The 14946-nt window shown below is 41.8% G+C and overlaps 1 protein-coding gene across 1 annotated transcript in view; it reads left to right on the top strand.

Moving 5' to 3' along the window:
* CLIC4 (chloride intracellular channel 4) overlaps positions 1–14946 on the top strand; it is a 134323-nt gene that overhangs the window by 112646 nt on the left and 6731 nt on the right. The gene's annotated exons all lie outside the window — the stretch shown is intronic.

The following is a 14946-nucleotide window of genomic DNA, read 5'->3' as shown; positions in this document are numbered from 1 at the left end:
CGCAGAAGTCATGCAGAAGAGGTGCAGAAGTCATTAAGTGAAATTTGTCTGCAAATCGTTTTTACTGCCTAATTTCCTAAAATTAAATTTTTACTCTCCTATTACTTGTGGTGCAATATCCGATAGCACATTAGGCTCTAATAACAACAAAATTGTTAATTTTGATTATCGTTTTAACGACTTTGCCAAAACAGTGTACACTTTTTATCCTTAAAGGCGCAGTAACCGTTTTTGTGCTGAATTGTTTTTTTCACATATAATAAAGATGGGGAACGACTTGTGCTGTTATTACTAGTCTGTACAACATGTCGGACATGGGAAGTCAGTGTTCTATGTGTTTAGAAGCCATGGTGGAACCCCCTCTTACATTGTGCCCTTCTTGTACTGAATAAAATAAAGAAAGTGGGCCTCAGGATGGTTCTCAGTCTACAGAGAATCAGGATGTGCCATCTAATTCTCCCCAAGTGTCACAACCTTTAACGCCCACGCAAGCGACGCCAAGTACTTCTAGTGCGTCTACTTCTTTTACTTTGCAAGATATGGCTGCAGTCATGTCTACTACCCTTACAGAGGTATTGTCTAAACTGCCAGGTTTGCAGAGTAAACGCCATAGGTCAAATATTAATGCAAATACTGAACCTTCTGACGCCTTAGTGGCTATTTCCAATGTAAACTCCCAATGCTCTGATTTGGGGTTTAGGGATTTTATGTCTGAGGGGGAAATTTCAGAGTCAGGAAATGTATTACCTCAGACGGATTCGGACTTCATGTCCTTTAAATTTAAATTAGAACACCTCCGCTTATTGCTCAGGGAGGTTCTGGCGACTCTGGATGATTGTGACCTGTTCACGATTCCCCCAGAAAAATTGTGTAAAATGGACAAATATTTGGAAGTACCTACTTACACAGATGTTTTTCCGGTTCCTAAGAGAATTTCGGAAATTGTTAAGAAGGAATGGGATAGACCAGGTATACCATTTTCTCCCCCTCCTAATTTTAGAAAAATGTTTCCCATATCTGACACCATGCGGGATTTTTGGCAATTAATTCCCAAGGTGGAGGGAGCTATATCTACTCTAGCTAAACGTACAACTATACCCATTGAGGACAGTTGTGCTTTTAAAGACCCTATGGATAAAAAATTATAGGGTTTTCTAAAGAAAATTTTTGTTCACCAGGGTTTTCTCTTACAGCTTATAGCTTGCATGGTTCCAGTAACTACTGCAGCTGCTTTTTGGTTTGACGCCCTGGAAGAATCTCTGAAGGTTGAGACACCCTTAGAGGACATTTTAGACAGAATTAAGGCTCTTAAATTAGCTAATTCTTTTATGACTGATGCTGCTTTTCAAATTGCAAAGTTAGCAGCGAAAAACGCAGGCTTTGCCATTGTAGCTCGTAGAGCGTTATGGTTAAAGTCATGGTCGGCTGACATATCGTCTAAATCTAAGCTTTTGTCTATTCCCTTCAAGGGTAAGACCCTATTTGGGCCTGAACTGAAGGAAATAATCTCTGACATTACTGGAGGTAAGGGTCACACCCTACCTCAGGACAAGCCCCTCAAGATGAGGAGTAAACTAAATAACTTTCGTTCCTTTCGAAATTTTAAAGGAACATCCTCTGCTTCCTCTTCCTCCACTAAGCAGGAAGGGAACTTTGTGCAATTCAAGGCGGTCTGGAGACCTAACCAGGCCTGTATATAAAGGTAAACAAGTCAAAAAGCCCGCTGCTGCTACCAAGACAGCATGAAGGGGCAGCCCCCGATCCGGGACCGGATCTAGTAGTGGGCAGACTCTCTTTCTTTGCTCAGGCTTGGGCAAGGGATGTACAGGATCCCTGGGCATTGGAAATTGTGACCCAGGGGTATCAGTTGGAATTCAAGGACTTCCCCCCGAGGGTAAGATTTCATCTTTCAAGATTGTCTGTAGACCAGACAAAAAGAGAGGCGTTCTTACGCTGTGTAAAAGACCTCTACACCATGGGTGTAATTTGCCCAGTTCCAGATCGGGAACGAGGGCAGGGGTTCTATTCAAACTTATTCGTGGTTCCCAAAAAAGAAGGAACCTTCAGACCGATTTTAGATCTCAAATGTCTAAACAAGTTCCTCAGAGTCCCATCTTTCAAGATGGAGACCATTCGTACAATTCTTCCTATGATCCAGGAGGGTCAATACATGACCACGGTGGATCTGAAGGATGCGTACCTTCACATCCCTATCCACGAGGATCATCATCAGTTCCTGCGATTTGCATTTCAGGACAAACATTATCAGTTTGTGGCCCTTCCCTTCGGATTGGCCACGGCTCCCAGGATCTTCACAAAGGTTCTAGGGTCTCTTCTAGCTGTTTTCAGGACACGAGGCATAGCAGTGGCGCCTTATCTGGACGATATCTTGATCCAGGCATCAACCTATCATCTGTCCAAATCTCACACGGACATCGTGTTGTCATTTCTGAGAACTCACGGTTGGAAAGTGAATGTAGAGAAGAGTTCACTAGTTCCACAGACAAGAGTTCCATTCCTGGGAACTCTGATAGACTCAGCAAACATGAAGATATTTCTGACAGAAGTCAGAAAATCAAAGATTCTAAATACTTGCAGGGCTCTGCAGTCCATTCATCGGCCATCAGTGGTTCAGTGTATGGAAGTCATCGGACTAATGGTAGCGGCAATGGATATTATCCCGTTTGCTCGCTTTCATCTCAGACCACTACAACTGTGCATGCTCAGTCAGTGGAATGGGGATTATGCAACTTTATCTCCTCAGATAAATCTGGACCAAGAGACCAGAGACTCTCTTCGGTGGTGGTTGTCGCAGGACAATCTGTCCCAAGGGATGTGCTTCCGCAGGCCATCTTGGGTAATAGTAACGACGGACGCCAGTCTTCTGGGCTGGTGTGCAGTCTGGAATTCCCTGAAGGCTCAGGGTGTGTGGACTCAGGCGGAGTCTCAATTGCCAATCAATATTCTGGAACTGAGAGCGATATTCAATCCGCTGCTAGCGTGGCCTCAGTTGGCTTCAGCCAAATTCATAAGATTCCAGTCAGACAATATCACAATGGTGGCATATATCAATCATCAGGGGGGAACAAGGAGTTCTCTAGCGATGATAGAAGTATCAAAGATAATTCAATGGGCGGAGGCTCACTCTTGCCATCTGTCTGCAATCTCTATCCCAGGAGTAGAAAACTGGGAAGCGGATTTTCTAAGTCTTCAGACTTTTCATCCAGGGGAGTGTGAACTCCACCCGGAGGTGTTTGTAACCTTGACTCATCGATGGGGCACACCGGAATTGGATCTGATGGCATCTCGACAGAATGCCAAACTTCCATGTTACGGGTCCAGGTCAAGGGATCCCCGGCTGTACTGATAGATGCTCTAGCAGTACCTTGGTCGTTCAACCTGGCTTATGTGTTTCCTCCTTTTCCTCTCCTTCCTCGTGTGATTGCCAGAATCAAACAGGAGAGGGCTTCGGTAATTCTGATAGCGCCTGCGTGGCCACGCAGGACATGGTATGCAGATCTAGTGGACATGTCGTCTCTGCCACCGTGGAGACTGCCATTGAGAAAGGACCTTCTCATTCAAGGTCCTTTCCAACATCCAAATCTCACTTCTCTGCAGCTGACTGCTTGGAGATTGACCGCTTGATTTTATCTGAGTCGGTCATTGATACTCTGATTCAGGCGCGCAAGCCGGTCACTAGAAAAATTTACCATAAGATATGGCGTAAATATCTTTATTGGTGTGAATCCAAGGGTTACTTATGGAGTAAGGTTAGGATTCCTAGGATTCTGTCTTTTCTCCAAGAAGGATTGGAGAAGGGTTTATCAGCTAGTTCCTTGAAGGGACAAATTCTGCTTTGTCAATTTTGCTTCACAAGCGTCTGGCAGATGTCCCAGATGTTCAGGCATTTTGTCAGGCTTTAATCAGAATCAAGCCTGTGTTTAAAACAATTGCTCCTCCATGGAGCTTGAATTTAGTTCTTAATGTTCTTCAAGGGGTTCCGTTTGAACCCATGCATTCCATAGATATTGAACTGTTATCTTGGAAAGTTTTGTTTTTAGTAGCTATTTCTTCGGCTCGAAGAGTTTCTGAGCTTTCTGCGTTGCAATGTGATTCCCCTTATCTTATCTTCCATTCTGATAAGGTGGTTTTGCGTACTAAACCTGGATTCCTTCCTAAGGTTGTTTCAAATAAGAATATTAATCAGGAAATTGTGGCTCCTTCCTTGTGTCCTAATCCTTCCTCTAAGAAGGAACGTTTGTTACATCATTTGGATGTGGTTCGCTCTTTAAAATTTTATTTACAAGCGACCAAGGAGTTCCGTCAAACATCTTCCCTGTTTTTGTTTATTCTGGGAAGCGTAGGGGTCAAAAAGCTATGGCTACCTCTCTCTCTTTTTGGCTGAGAAGCATCATCCGCCTGGCATATGAGACTGCTGGACAGCAGCCCCCTGAAAGGATTACGGCTCATTCCACTAGAGCTGTGGCTTCCACTTGGGCTTTTAAGAACGATGCTTCTGTTGAACAGATTTGTAAGGCTGCAACTTGGTCCTCCCTTCATACTTTTTCCAAATTTTACAAATTTGATACTTTGCTTCTTCTGAGGCTATTTTTGGGAGAAAGGTGCTTCAAGTAGTGGTGCCTTCCGTTTAGGTTCCTGTCTTGTCCCTCCCTTTCATCCGTGTCCTAAAGCTTTGGTATTGGTATTCCACAAGTAAAGGATGAAATCCGTGGACTCAGAATATCTTGTAAAAGAAAAGGAAATTTATGCTTACCTGATAAATTAATTTATTTTACGATATACCGAGTCCAAGGCCCACCCTGTCATTTTGAGACAGGATTTATTTTTTATATAAACTTCAGTCACCTCTGCACCTTGTTGGTTCTTTCCCTTTCTCTTCCTATACCTTTGGTCGAATGACTGGGGGGAGGAGTTAGGGGAGGAGCTATATGGCAGCTCTGCTGTGGTGCTCTTTGCCACTTCCTGTTAGCAGGAGGAATATATCCCACAAGTAAAGGATGAAATCCGTGGACTCGGTATATCGTAAAAGAAGTTAATTTATCAGGTAAGCATAAATTTCCTTTTTTCACTAACTTTTTCACAAACTTAAGCTTTCTCACTAAAATGATTTACAAACAGCTTGTGCAATTATGGCACAAATGGTTGTAAATGCTTCTCTGGGATCCCCTTTGTTCAGAAATAGTAGACATATATGGCTTTGACATTGCTTTTTGGTAATTAGTAGGCCACTAAATGCCGCTGTGCACCGCAGTGAAGGGGTTAATTAGGTAGCTTGTAGGGTTTATTTTAGCTTAAGTGTAGTGTAGTAGACAACCCAAAGTATTGATCTAGGCCCATTTTGGTATATTTCATGCCACCAGTTCACCGCCAAGGGGTTAATTAGGTAGCTTCTAGGGTTAATTTTAGTTTTAGTGTAGAGATCAGCCTCACACCTGACACATCCCAACCCCTGATCCCTCCCCCACCTCACAACAACACCATTGCTGGCCGAAGCAGAGAGGGCCACAGAATGTCTCTCTCTGCATTGGATGCTTAAAAAAGGTTATTGCAGGATGCCTCAATATCAAGGCATCACTGCAATAACCTGAAAGTGACTGGAAGTGATCACGATCGCTTCCAGTGTTTCAAACCCCTTCCTTTGCCATTAACTGACACCTTTTGTAGGACGTGCCTGACACTTCCTCAGTCACCAAGGGGTTAAAGGGGTATCAAACCTCAAATTTTTATTTCATGACTCAGATAGAGCATGCAATTTTACACAACTTTCTAATATAATTCTATTATAATTTTTTCTTTATTCTTTTGATATCTTTTGTTGAAAAACAGGTATGTAAGCTTAGGAGCCGGCCCATTTCTGGAGCACTATATGGCAGCAGTTTTGCAAGAATGTTATCCATTTGCAAGAGCACTAGATGGCAGCACTATTCCCTACCATGTAGTGCTCCAGATGCCTTTCTAGGTATCTCTTCAACATAGAATATCATATGAACAAAGTAAATTTGATAATAGAAGTAAATTTGATTTTTTTAAATGTTATGTTCTGTCTGAATCAGAACAGAACATGTTGGGGTTCCATATCCCTTTAATTTAAAATTTGCAGTTTTGTAATTATCTACATGACAATAGAAAATGCACAATTTCAGCTGAATTTCTTGGCCCTCTGCTAAAGCACTTGGAATCAGCTTTTAACATTGAAAACTTGGTTTAAAGTGTCAGTGAACCTTAAAATTAATGTTATATAATTCTGCACATAGTGCAGAATTATATAACATAATATTAGCCAACCATTATTTAACATAATATTGCCTTTTTATTTTTAGCAAAAAACGCTGTTTTACAGTCCCGCTCTCTGGGCTCTGCTGAGCGGGTCTGTTTTTTTTCCTCAGCGCATCGGGCCAGCTGTATAGTCACAGCCCGGCCCAACCGCGCCATAAGACTAAGTGCAGCTCGCTCCTACTGTCAGACAGAGCGGGAGCAAGCTGCACTTAGTCTTATGGCGCGGTCGGGCCGGGCTGTGACTATACAGCTGGCCCGATGCGCTGAGGAAAAAAAACAGACCCGCTCAGCAGAGCCCAGAGAGCGGGACTGTAAAACAGCGTTTTTTGCTAAAAAATAAAAAGGCAATATTATGTTAAATAATGGTTGGCTAATATTATGTTATATAATTCTGCACTATGTGCAGAATTATATAACATTAATTTTAAGGTTTACTGTCCCTTTAACCATATTCTTAGGGAAATCCTGCATATTATACGTGCTTTAAAGGGACAGTAAAGTCAACATTTTATTTTTCGTGATTAATATAGAGAATGCCATTTTAAGTAACATTTCAATTTAGTTCTGTTATATAATTTTCTTCGTTCTCTTGGAATCCTTTGTTGAAAAGCATACATAGGTAGGCTCAGAAGCAACAATGCACTACTGGGAGCTAGTAGCTGATTGGTGGCTGCATTAGGCTCACCTAATGTGTTCAGATAGCTCCCAGTAGTGCATCGATGCTCCTTCACCAAAGGACACCAAGAGAATGACGCCAATTTAAAAGTTGTTTAAAATTGTATGCTCTATCTTAATCATGAAAGAAAAAAGAAAATTTATGCTTACCTGATAAATGTATTTCTTTTTTTGACACAATGAGTCCATGAATCATCATTAATTACTGGTGGGAATATTTCTCCTGCCCAGCAGGAGGCGGCAAAGAGCATCACAGCAAAGCTGTAAAATATCACCTCCCTTCCCTCCTACTCCAGTCATTCGACTGAAGTAAAGGAGAGAAAGGAAGCAACAAGGTGCAGAGGTGTCTGAAGTTTATAACATATCAACAACCTGTCTCAAAAACAGGGCGGGTCATGGACTCGGTATATCGTAAAAGAAATAAATTTATCAGGTAAGCATAAATTTTCTTTTCTTTTTAATGACACGATGAATCCACGGATCATCATTAATTACTGTTGGGAATCAATATACAAGCTAGAGTACACAGATGATAAGGGAGGGACAAGACAAGGAACCTAAACTGAAGGCACCACTGATTGAAGAACCTTTCTCCCAAAAGCGACCTCAGCTGGGGCCAAAAGTGCAATTTTATAGAATTTTGAAGAAGAGTGAAAATAGAACCAAGATGCAGCCTTGCAAGTCTATTCCATAGAAACTTCACTTCTGACTGCCCATGAGAAATCAATATCCCTCATGGAATGAGCTGTAACTCTCTCTGGAGGTTGCTAACCAGCAATCTCTTAGGCAAAATGTAAGATACTCTTCAGCCATAAAGAAAGAAAATCAGTTGTAACTTTCTGTTCCTTATGTCTTTTGGAGAAAACCGCAGATAAGGAAGAAGACTTACAAAATCCTTAGTCGTCTGCAAGTAAAACTTTAGTCTAAATAGTGCCAAAACCCTTCCTTCTGAGAAAAAGGATTAGGGTACAAGGAAGTAACACCAGTGTCCTGATTAACGCTCCAGACAAAATAATGGTACGTAAAACCACCTTATCTGAAGAAAACTAAAGCAAGGTGACTCACACTGTAATGCTGAGAGCTCTCACAATCTACGAGCAGAGGAAAGAGTAATTTTAAACAAAACTTTCCAAGATAATATCTAAGGAATGCATTGGCTCAAATAGAGCCCCCTGAATACTCCTAAGAACTAAATTAAAATTCTAAGGAGGAGCAACTGGTTAGAATACAGGCCTAATCCTGACTAAGGCCTGACAAAACTAATGTATGCCTGGGAAATCCTCCAGAAGTATATGTAACACAAAACACAAGGCAGAAAATAGACCCTTTAGGGAACTTGCCGATAAACCCCTCTCCAAACTTTCTTGGAGAAAGGACAGAATTCTAAGAATCCTATCTCTACTCCAAGAGTAGACTTTAAATATAGATATTTACTCCATATCTTATAGTAAATCATTCTAGTTATAAGTTTATTATCCTGAATGATAATCTCAATGACTTACTCCGAAAATCCACGCTTGGATAAAACTAAGCGTCCAATCTCCAAGCAGTCAGCGACAGAGAAACTAGATTTGGATGAAGGAAGGACTTTGAAAGAAAAGGCCTTTCCTCAACGAAAGTCTTCAAAATGGAAGAGATGCATGACCATCAGGTCTGCATACCAATCCTGCGGAACCACACCGGTGCATAAAGGATCACCGATGCCCTCTCCTGCTTGACTCGAGCATGACTCGAGAAAGAAGAGCAAAAGTAGAAAAAAGTATGCAAGACTGAAACTCTGAGGTATCGCCAGAGCGTCCATTGGAAAAGCCTGAGGGTCCCTTGACCTCGACCCATACCTTGAAAGAGTAGCATTCTGCCAAGATGCCATGAGGTCCAAATCCGGCTGGAAATCCACTCCTGGAATGTGTATTACCGACCTACTGGAACTTCCATGTTCCCTGAGTCTTTAGGGAGCCCCCTGCTCCCCATCCCAGAAATCTGGCGTCTGTAGTTACAATCACCTAAGAGGGTCTGCGAAAGCAGGATCCCTGGAAGAGAAGATCCTGAAACTGCAACCATCAGCCCAATTACCTCCATGCACTGAGCCACTGACGGCCAAGGAGAGAACTGAAGTGCTAGACAAGAATCGAAATCTTTGATTTCCTGACTTCTGTCAAAATAACTCTCATTGATAAGGAGTCTATTATGGTTCCCAAGGAAACTATCCTTGTAGATGAACTAGAGAACTCTTTTCCAAATTCACCTTCCATCCGTGAGACCGCAGGAGGATAACATTTCCGTGTATGATCCTGCTTTTTAAAAGAAGGCGCTTAAACCAGAATGTCGTTCAGATAAATAACCACTGCAATGCCCCGCGATCGGAGCACCACTAGCAGGGATCCCAGAACCTTTGAGAAAATTCAGGGAGCTGTGGCAAGCGAAATGGAAGAGCCACGAACTGGAGGTGTTTGTCTTAGAAACTTGTGATGGTCCCTGTGGATGGGAACATGCAAGAAAATGTCCCTTAAATCCACCTTAGTCATAAATTGACCCTCTTGGACCAAAGGAAGAATGAAACTAATAGTTTACATCTTGAAGGATGGCACTCTGACAAACTTGTTTGGACTTTGAGATCTAAAATTATTCTGTAGGTTCCCTCCTTCTTGGGAACCACAAATACAATGGAATAGAATTCTAGACCTTGTTCCTGCATTGGAACAGGAACAACCACTCCCAGGTCGGAGAGGTCCCGCACACAATGCAAGAATGCCTCTCCTTTGTCTGGTCTACCCTGCCCCTGGGAGGAAAGGTCCGAACTTTAGATTGTATCCCTGGGACACAATGTCCACCTTCCAGGGATCCAGAACATTTCGAACCTAAACCCGAACGAAGAAGGAAGCCATCCCCCTACAAGCCTCGATCCTGGATCGGAGGCATGCCCTTTATGCTGCCTCTGATTCAACAGCAGGCTTCTTGGCTTGCTTTCCCCTAGTCCAAGACTGAATGGGTCTCCAGGAAGTCCTGGACAGCTCACGGAAGAGGGAGTGGAAAGATTTACCTAGAATTTTCGAAAGGAACTAAAATTACTCTGACATCCCTTTTATTTATTTCTCTTATCCTGAGGGAGGGAATGTCCCTTAACTCCCGTAATATCAGCAATTATCACAGTCAAACCAGGTCCAAACAAGGTCTTACCCTTGTAAGGAGACTTTAAAAGATTAGACTTAGATGAGACATCCGCAGACCAAGATTTTTATCATAATGCTCCGCGGCCCAATATGGCAAGCCTAAAATCCTAGCTCCCTGTTAACAAACTGAAGGCCATACATCTGTAATAAAAGAGTTGGCTAACTTAAAAGTCTTTATCCTATCCTGTATTTCTTCGAGGGGAGTATTTGTCTGAACAGAATCAGACAACGCATGAAACTAGTATGCTGCCACATTAGCACCGCAGGATACCGTTGTAAACCCAGATGTACATACATTCTTTTGAGCAACCCCTCTAAGTTCATATCCATAGGATCTTTAAAGGAACAACTATCCTCTATGGGCATAGTAGGTCTCTGGTTAGCGTGGACATTGCCCCTTCTGCCAAGACTCCTTAATAGAGTCTGCTATAGGAAACATCCCGTTAAAAATAGGGTATGGAGAAAAAGGGATACCCGGTTTCTCCATAGCAATAATCTTTGTAGCCCTTACTGGTATAGGAAATACTTCCACCATGGGGGGTACGTCAAAATACTTGTTTAGTTTACTGGACTTTTTAGGATTGACTACGCAGTTAGTCTCAAAGTCGTCCAAGGTAGCTAAAACCGTCTTAATTAACAAACGGAGGTGTAAAAGTCAAAACCTGAAGAAAACAACTTCAGTATCAGATAAAGGAATTACACTGTCTGAGTCTGAGATTTCCCCCTCAGATACTACCGAAGTATCTTCCTGTTCAAGCTCTGGAAAGAAAACCTTCGGAATAGCCACTACTGTATCAGAAACCTTTATTTGAATAAATTTCCTCTTACCTTTTCCCCACAGCATGGGAAAAGCAGACAATGCCTTAGATACTGCCAATGACATTAGAGAAGCGATGTCTTGCAAGGTAACTCCACGTGGGATTTGAGAGGAAGCACAGGGCACTGCATGTGTGGGCGATTAAATTTTTGGGACACTTGAGGAGAAAGATGCGGCATATATTGAAAATTATCATTAGACTCCTGAACAACATCAGCCTTACAAGAAGTTGGCTCAGAAAAGTCTATCCCTATTTTTTAAATACTCTCACCACATGAGAAACAGAAAGGGATTGGTGGTTCTAATAGTATCAAAACATAAAGAACAAGAGACACTATGCAGGGCCTCTTGGTCCATACTGACTCACAATGGATGAATTAAATAAAGGTCTTAATTTTGTAATAAAATTAACACAGAATAAACGGTACTGTCTCTTTAAGTTTAAAAAAATAAGTAATTATTTTTTGTGCAGAAAATAAGCTAAATTGGTACACAGTTACTGTAGAACCCTTCTACCCCTCAGCTAACTTTGCTGAGGTTCTCATTTGGCTTTCTAACACCAGATACATTCCCTCAGAAAAAGGATCGGAACTCAGCTGTAGCGCTGCCCGGTCCTAACGCATGTTTAACTACTGAGGGCTTTATTTAAAAATTCAAACTGTCTGATCCTTCCTATCCTTCCGATAACAGGAAGTGTTAGGAAGTGTAGAAAGTAATACGCAACCCAAATTGGCGCCACATATAGCTCCGCCCATAGTGGACGTTTCTAAAGGCAATCTCCCGGTCGCCATTTTAATGCTTCAAGTTAAGTCACCGGGAGATATTATCTGCAAAGCCTGGAAGTAAACTGAGTCTTCAGTTTCAAGACCGCTGCTTAGCCCTGTGAACAGTGAAACACCACCTCTAATGAGCCTATCCCCTCAGTCCCAGTGATATAAGCCCCCGGGAGCAGTGAAAATCGCTTAATCATGAGACTAAAAGGAGCTGTCTATAAATCCCCTCCTTTTGTATATAGGAGGCTCTATGTCCCAGATAAATAAAGTGTTCCACTTCCTCTGGATCCTTTTATTCTTTTCCCAGACCCAGAATAAAAAGTTGGCACTTACCTTTTAAATCTGCCGGACAGCAGGGCAGCTCAGCAGGTTTGAGGTGTCCTCTCCCTCACATAGCCCTGTGGAGAAAAGATAAAGCCTGAGTAATCTTACTTAGGCTATCAGGATTAGGGCAGCATAATTATTTGGAGGCGCAGTGAGAATTATGTCCCACAAGTTCCCATTGCTCTAAAGCCACCATTGCTCTACTGAAGAGACTGATATGGACTACGGCTACACCCTAGGACAAAGCAGCACAATCTTGCACTACTTAAAGAATAATAAAATCTTGCTTGAAGAATCTTTTTCTAACACCTTACTTTACCACTTCCTTGCTATAACGTAGGCAAAGAGAATGACTGGGGTGGGAGGGAAGGGAGGTGATATTTATGGTGCTCTTTGCAGGGCAGGAGTGATATTCCCAACAGTAATTAATGATGATCCGTGGACTCATCGTTTTATTAAAAAGAAATGTAGGGTTTCATGTCCCTTTCATATACCTATATATAGAGTATTAATCAACGTGTATCTCTGGACTACATACTATGTTTCTGTTATTTAAAATACCATACAAACTAATGCTTTTGTGATGTATATACTTTATACAGAATGGTAACAAAGGTAGAGGCCGCAGGAAAAGTGCACCAGAGAATAATGCAGAAATACAGAGCAAATCTGTTTAGAAGAGTTCTCATATGACATCTTTACATTCTTCTAGTCTGTAGTATTTTAGGAGCTGACATTTAACCCATATCAGTCTGTGCTGTAGAAGTATTTTTCTCAAGATATGGAGAAAATAAAGCATATTGAATTCCCTGTTTTGGTTAATACCTGTAAAAGAAAATCAGTCAAAATAATTAACTGAAAAAAAAAAAACTAAAATATACAAAATTAGAGGTCATTTATAAAAAAAAAAAGATCCCAACCATGAATGTAAAAGGACTCTACAGGCAAAATAAAAGTTTTATATTTCAGATAGAGCATGTAGTTTTAAACAAGCTTTCTAATTTAATTCCATTATCAAGCTGAGGAGGTTTTTATATGCACACTTTCTGAGGCACCCAGGTTCTACTGAGCATGTGCAACAGGTCACAGTATACATTTATGAGTCTGTGATTGGTGGTTGTCACATGATACAAACTGCAGGGAAATTGAAACATTTTGAAATTTGAATTTTTTTTGTTGTTGCTCATTTTAAATTCAAAGTGTAATGTATTTGTATTATGCATTTGTTGTTTATGCAATTCTCCGGTATTTAATGGCACTTTAGGGGGACATAAACTAACCATATCACAATGCACTGATTCATCAGTGCCTTTTATTACTACACTTTTGTTTGCATATAAGTAGGTGTTTCACTCCCACAAAGGGGTTAACACACAGGTATAAAGTCAGGCACAGAGCAGAAAATCACTGGTGGTTTAGAGCTGAACACTGCTGTTGAGCCATTCATTGCCAGCATATGTGTGTAGCCATCAATCACTGGCTCAGCTCATAATTGTCATTCATTGCTTCTGCAGAAATTACTTTAACAGCATTGCAGCATTTATACAGATATTCTGCTGAAGTAATTGTGTGATAATAAAATGCTCTAGCACATTATATAGTTTTTGATATTTTAAGTCCTTTTTTTAAGTGAAAACAGCAATCTAGAGCTTCATATAAACACAAAATGTGCACCCTTATTACTTAAAAAAAAGTTTCCAATGTACTTTTATTATTACATTTTCTTCGTTCCCATGGTGTTCTATGTTGAAGAGATACCCAGGTAGGTGTCTGGATCACTAAATTGCAGGAAATAGTGCTGCCATCTACTACTCTTGCAAATGGATAACATACTTGCAAAACTGCTGCCATAAAGTGATCCAGACACGCGCACGCTCCAGAGCTTGCATCCCTGCTTTTCAACAAAAGATACCAAGAGAATTAAGAAAATGTTATACTAGAAGTAAAAAGTTGTTTAAAATTTATGCTATGGGGTCAATTTATTAAGGTGCGGACGCACATGATACACTGTATCGTATCATGTCCGCTGCACATCGATAAATGCCGACACCATACGCTGTCGGCATTTATAATTGCACCTGCAGTCCTGGTGAACTGCTGGTGCAATGCCGCCCCCTGCAGATTCGCGGCCAATCGGGGATGTCAATCAACCCGATCGTATCCGACCGCTGCTTCATATCTTCCGCTTCAGGCTTAATAAATTGATATCTGAATCATGAAAGAAAAATTGGGGAATGAAAGGTAGCAGAGTCTCCTGTAATGGAGTTAAGGGATGAGCTGACAGGCTAGTGAAAATCCCAGTGCAGTGTAGTAGCAACAATGTTGCAAAGTGAGGGGAGGTCTTAGGCTTACCACATATAAGGGAAGTTCTGGAACAATCTGGCCTCTTCCACCTGGGATTTTCAAGAGGAAAGTTTCCCTCCCTCCCAGCCCCATTGTTATTGGTTACTGAGTTGTTATTAACTCAACGTTTCATGGCGTCATTCAGGCTGATGGCTTTCCGGATGGGTTGCTGGTCCTTAGATGCGAAAGGCAGGGATGGGGTTAGTTGACCTAGTCTTGGTAAGACCTTAGCTGTAATTTTACTTGCTTCCTGGATGTGCATTGCTGCAGGGCTTTGCCATACCAGTGCCTTAGAGGTTGAAGTGCATCATATCAAACACTTATCTCCTAGTGGCGGGAGGTCGTAGCCATAAACAATTGAGGGCGGAGTCTGCAGAGGTGACAGTCGGGCTAATGGGCAGGGGTGATGTCCTCAGGTCGTGACCTGGGGGGCCCCGCCCCGCGGGTCTGCTGGCTGAAGATCCTTTAGGACGTCCGTGCCTATTAGACGGAATGGGGTGGGGCAACATTTGCGGCCCACCCTTGGCATTTGCAATTCCACAACATC

Source organism: Bombina bombina, chromosome 3 (assembly GCF_027579735.1).
Source record: "Bombina bombina isolate aBomBom1 chromosome 3, aBomBom1.pri, whole genome shotgun sequence".
Lineage (NCBI taxonomy): Eukaryota > Metazoa > Chordata > Amphibia > Anura > Bombinatoridae > Bombina > Bombina bombina.
This window is presented reverse-complemented; position numbering and strand designations above follow the sequence as displayed.